General features: G+C 36.0%; 1 protein-coding gene across 2 annotated transcripts in view; it reads left to right on the top strand.

Moving 5' to 3' along the window:
- The window catches only part of LOC106478606, a 36,736-nt gene that overhangs the window by 15,674 nt on the left and 14,996 nt on the right, over positions 1 to 6,066 (top strand). The window contains exon 1 of one of the 2 annotated variants that reach the window (XM_013939162.2): positions 598 to 1,031. The exons of the other annotated variant lie outside the window; for it this stretch is intronic. The gene's annotated coding sequence lies outside the window, so the exon portion shown is untranslated. Of the gene's footprint in view, positions 1 to 597; positions 1,032 to 6,066 lie in introns of those variants that run through there. 2 annotated transcript variants of the gene reach the window in all.

Below are 6,066 nucleotides of genomic sequence, written 5' to 3'. Positions count from 1 at the left end.
GCCACCACACACACACACAAAAGCAAACAGTCAGACATTAAACCGATTGATCAACGACAGATAGAAGAGAAAGGGTTGGCGCGCAAAAAAATGTATCATTTGTGATGTAACTTGAACTGAGCTGTTGGTTTACGTTTAAAGAACCCTTTTCGTCTCAAATCCTTTATGTAAATAAATAGAAAAACTACTTCAAAAACATGTATAATACATGCATGTATGTGTAAATTCCTTTTAACCCGTCCATATAACGTTTGATATACTGCTGTTTTCAGGAAATATTTATAGGGTTAGGCTGTAAAATCGTGAAGTGACGTCATGAGATGACTCACTAAATTCCTCATGGCGTTCCCATGGACTGTGCAGCTTTTTCATTCCAACTTTCTTTGAGAAAGTTGTGTGTATGTGTGTTATGTGGATTACAGGCTGTTCCTCTACTTCGCCCCACACGAGCTTTGGGCAGCATGACAACAAACAGAGGGCTAATAATAACTCCTTTCGAAGTTAAAATTCTGGGTTTTATTTATTCGTCAGTCAGAACTAAACTATAGTAGGATTTGTCCACCTACAGTAATGCCTCTGTCCAAAGATCATAAGACAAAGCAAGTGTTCATTTTTCTGACTTCTTTTGTTTACTCTTGCTACTTAACCTTTGACGTGGTAAGTTAGGGGTCATTGTCATATACATCTACACGTGTTTCTAGGCCGTTTGGACGAGGATGACTCATAATAAATGAACTCCCATCCAAACTAGTTGTTTTCGCTCTACATAGTTAATTGTTACAAGGCCCGGGTGTGCTAGCCGCTCTAGTGTCTGGTATATAGTGGACTTGGGCGCGTCCACGTTACAGGAAGGGGTGGAACAGCAGCTGTCATGGCATTGGTTGAACGACAGAGATCCAGATGTTCGACACCGGTGTGTGGTATGAACAGCGTTTCACCAACAGGGAGCACACTGTGAGATTGTTATCGGTTGAAAAAGTGTTTTAATTCTGTGTCAGACAAAGATTTGACAGTATACTAAAGACAAAAAGGTAAGGCATGTTAATTCCTTTTCGTCTCATAGAGACAAGTATTTCCTTCCCTTCTCTTTGGTTGTTTACACCCATCTAACAAAATGCTTTAAAAACGGTTATTTTTTTCAAATTAATATACCAAAAATACAACTTATAATGATTAGATAGTATTGAGACATCATGCAATAACCCGAGTTGTCAACGGTATTTTCTACCAGCTGTTCGATAATATGGATACCAGCTTAATGAAAGAGAATACACATACCCCAACTGTGTAAGTGGGTATTCTATACGTAATCGTAGATTTACAGTATCATCAGTGTAACTATTCTGTGGCTAAGTAATTTTTTCAGCTGGGGAAAAAATGTTGTTTCCCTACAATGTCGGCAATTAAACGAAGATAACGCCCCTTTACCCCATTCTTAAAACAAAATGAAAATTTCATACAAATGCCACATAATAAGATATAATATTTTTTAAGAAAGGTAATGTGCTTATTATCATTTGTAAGTGATGTAAATGTGCTAATTTTTGTTTACTGTTATGCTTTTGAAACGTACAAATTAGCTTAACATAGACAAGTAGAAAACATTTTATGGCGCAGCTGCAGTGACTTTGAGATATTTAGCAGTTTCAGATAAAGTGCAGTTATAAACCTCAGCTTCGCAACTGATCATTGCTTGAAATACTGACCTCACGTCACGAGATTAAAAAAACAAAAAATAGTTGTAATATAGCTCCTAGTAGGGGTTCGCCATGTTCACTGGTTTTTCCAGCATTATGAGGCTACCGGTATATAACGTGGCTTTTATAGGTGAGATAAAATATTATACAAATATATATAGAGATAAAAATTGAAAATGTTTCATCATTTTACATATTTGTTTTCAACTTGTGAATGTTTGTTTGGTGAGAAGACATAATTATTTTGTGTAGAATTGATTCTAACTACGAGTATGGGTAAAATAAAAAGATGAAATATAAAATACATACAAACTGTTATATAGATAGGCATCATCAAGTTGTGTTACAGTTTTTGTCAGAATGTAGTCCCAGATATGTATCAAGATTTATAATTATCCAATTGTTCAATCCACACACGTGACAATGTGTCAAACTGTTGAACAATGGAAGTGATTTTGATTGAAAGTTACTTGTTATGGAACACATAATTATTTGTTCTCGAGTAGAATTTACTCATGTGCATGTTTCACACTTAGTTCACTACGTTTGCCGTATTTCTGAATATAGCACCGATGTAGCGAAGTCAGAACAGATGCATTTTGAAACTTCACTTTTTACTAAATATCCCAACAATATTTACAGTCTAAATGTTTTTGTTGCTACTCTTTATGAAGGTTCTAATAACGTTTAAAGTGCAGTTTATGGTTAAATAATTTTGTGTATCTCTCAAATATCGAGTTTGTAAAATAATTATAATAAAACTTTTAAAAATATTTCTTGGTATTTACCGCCAGATGGAGGCTCATTGCTACTGATTTTTTTATTGATAGATAAACGACTATATATTTTTTCAAAACACGACGTTATTAGACATTTGTTACGATTTTTGCTACAAATTGGTTGAAGCTGTGGATTTAATATGTCCAGTTACAAATCAGTATATATAACATATTTCTGATATGTTATAAAAATATACTTATGTTACCTGATTATTCATAAGGTTATATTCGTGTTTTATGTTTAATCCCTTTATTACTGAGTGATGATTAACAGATAAAAAAAATTACTGTTGACATTATAGTTTTGTGAGGCTTAAACAAAGCATTACACAACAGTTTTCTCTGCACTTTGTTATAACCGAAAAAAAAATTACGTCACAATTTCACAAATTCGAGTAAAACTATTAGTTTCTGAAATGTTACATAAAAATGCGCGAAGAAATAAAATCATAATACTATGGTTGCACGCGAAGTGGAATAAGCAAATATAATTGTATTTAGATCGTTAACCTCAAACGACTGCCCCTTGGTCAGTCAGCGGTTAGTTCACGGACTTACAATGCTAAAACCCACTGTCCAACTCCCCAAAGTGGACAAAGTGCAGATAGCTCATTGTGTAGCTTTATATTAAAGTAATAGCAATCTCCAATAGACAAGGTGACAATAGCATCAGAGGTAAAACGTAAGTTTAGTTTTATATATGATATAAGCAAGTGCATGGTTTATTTTACTGTTTTTCTTTTCTCATCGAATAATTACAGAAGCTAAAAAACTAAAAAAGGGAGCGGGGGAACAGATCGTAAATAGCATCTGTTTTTTATTTCCTCACTTTCATCTTACAATGGATGTACTGCTCTTTTTTTTCACCTTTTTTTAATTTATTATTTCTTCACCTTCTGAAGCTCTACTCCAACTCATTTTTTTATAATTTCGATCAATTTTAAGACAAAATTAGTAGTAAATATATAAACGAATGGTCAATTGCAACTGATGCCTTGTGGTTTAAAATCCAAGCATGGTTATTCCATTTCGAGTAGAATCAAGTATGTTTTTGAGACCTGTTATTCGAACTCCTTGACATATGAGGCTCGTATTTTGTTTGTGCAAGCTGTTGCTACCTCTGTGGAAATCTTTACTTCCGTAGAGAAAGGGCTAAGCAGGATATGTTTCCCGTCTTCCTCTTACAATTTCCCGAACACGTTCTATTGCTTGTCTCTTGTTTTTGTTTTTCATTACCCAATGCGTGATGTACAAAATCGTGTGTTGTTGCTTTTTCTGTATAATTATACATATTATCTTTCTTTTTTTTTCTTTACTTTTTCACTATTCTTTTTGTCGATATTAGAAACACGAGTATAATTAAGAAAATAGGCTAGTCTTGGCAACCCCTAAGCAATGTCCCCTCTACGACACGTGCATGCGTAGCCTTGCAGCAATCTGACTGGTACAGCGCATCGAATACAACATGCCATTCACAAATTAAACAACTGGTAATAGTTTGTGGAGAAGACATGGGCCTACAGTTTGAACAATACCATGTCTAAACGTTAAAAGAGTACAGACACTAACAGCCACTGATTAAAAAGTGCTTTCAATTAAAAGGGAATAACTTTTGGAAATTATGGAAACTGAAACTATCTATGGACAGAAAAGGAGTGCTAAGGGGAGATTGTAGTTCGCCCAGTACAAATAAAAATTAAAGGGAACATTGCTCCTACATATGTGTGTAAACAACAAATTAAATAAATATTTAAGAAAATATCACCAATATAAATCATTTGAGGTGCAAATTCTGCCAAACCGACTTGTTCTGGTTCTTTGGGTGCTCGACTCACAATGTGAAACCCCGCGCTAAACACTTTTAGTCTTGCATGCGATATAAGGTGATGGTCAATCCCACTATTTGTTGGTCAAATAGTAGTCCAAATGTTGGCGGTGGGTGTTGTTGACCGGTTGCCTTCCCTCTGGTTGGCAGTTCAAAATGGGGCACGGTGGCAGATAACCCTAGTAGCTTTATCATAAACAAAATCCAACAAGTCTAACCAACTTATCCCAAACAAAAAAAATTCAGGTTAGTTCATTAATTTTTCTTTTGGCCCGGGGCCGCGGTTTGGCCCTGTGGTACAACTTGGGGTTTCGGAGCTAGTCGACACTGTGCGACACCACAAACTTTTCTTCGCACTTTAATAAAGCTGTGGATGCTTTATAACTTTACTGTTTGTTCAAGATTAAGCATAAAGCTACACAATGGGCTATCTTTTCTGTGCCCATCGCTGTTATCGAAACCAGATTTTTAGCGTCATAACCCTATAGGCTTATTGCTGAACCAAAGTCAATCCCTTAACGAGGATGGTGGATGATAGGGTGCTGCTGACTGCCAGCTTTCTGGTCAGTAGCTGAAAATCAGGGGCGACGGTGGATAGCTTTAGAAGCTTAACCATGAACAACAAAAACACAAATGTTCCGGACCGAGCGTGGCCTTGTGGCTAACGTTTCGGACTTCCTTTTGGCCTGTAGCAAACACGTTCTTAAGCTTTTATCTTGTTTTTGTTTTTCATTACTGAATGTGTGGTGTATAATTGTTTTTTCTAGATAATTATACATGTTTCTTTTTTTCACTGCTTATTTCATCAATTGAACATACAATTATAATTCAGCAAAATTAATAATCTTTGCGACCCCTAAGTATTTGTGTAAAAAACGAATTAAAGAAATATTCAATCGAATATCGTCATTTTAAATCACTTGGGGGAAAAATTCAACCTAAGCTGCTTATCCTATACTTCTACAGCAAGCCTATGCATTACGCTAGATTAGTGTTATGGGTTCCACGTAACTACAAAAGTAGATACACCTGTTCCGTTCAGCACAGACGACATCCTACGACCGCGTACACTGAACTCATTGTTCATTCTTATGTTCAGAGGGACCACGCCAAAGAGCGTGGGTGCGTTATAAGGGTGACGGTGAAATCCCACTATTCGTTCAAACAAGGGAAGCTCAAGAGGTGGTGGTTGGAGCTGTTGAGTCGCTGACTTCCATCTAGCCTATCACCTCTAAATTAGAGACAGCTAGCGCAATAATCGTCGAGAAGCTTTGCGCAATTATCCCCCCCCCAAAAAAAATTCAATAACAATAAACAAACATACAATAAACACATTTCTTCTCTTCATTTTCTAATTCCAGCTGGGTCCTTGGCGTGGTTCCCGTGAGCATGCGGACGAACAACGAGCTCACTGTACGTGGTCGTAGAATATCATCTCTATCCAACAGAACAGGTGTACGTACTTTTAAAGTTACGAGTAAACCCATAACACTAGCTTAATATAATGCAAAGGCTTGCTATGAAAATAGCTTCTTACTATTTATAAACGTTATTTTTTTCCCTGATAGAGAATTATTTTCACTAACTACTGCTGGATATCATGGAATATCTTGTTAACACCCCCTTAACACAATCATCTTTTGGGAGGAATGATGAAATGACGAAGTATTTTCACTAACTACTGCTGGATTTCATGGAATATCTTGTTAACACCCCCTTAACACAATCATCTTTTGGGAGGAATGATGAAATGACGAAGTATTTT

The sequence above is a fragment of the Limulus polyphemus genome, unplaced genomic scaffold (assembly GCF_000517525.1).
Source record: "Limulus polyphemus unplaced genomic scaffold, Limulus_polyphemus-2.1.2 Scaffold231, whole genome shotgun sequence".
Classification (NCBI taxonomy): Eukaryota; Metazoa; Arthropoda; class Merostomata; order Xiphosura; family Limulidae; genus Limulus; species Limulus polyphemus.
The sequence above is the reverse complement of the archived record's forward strand: the minus strand, read 5'-3'. Positions and strand labels throughout refer to the sequence as shown.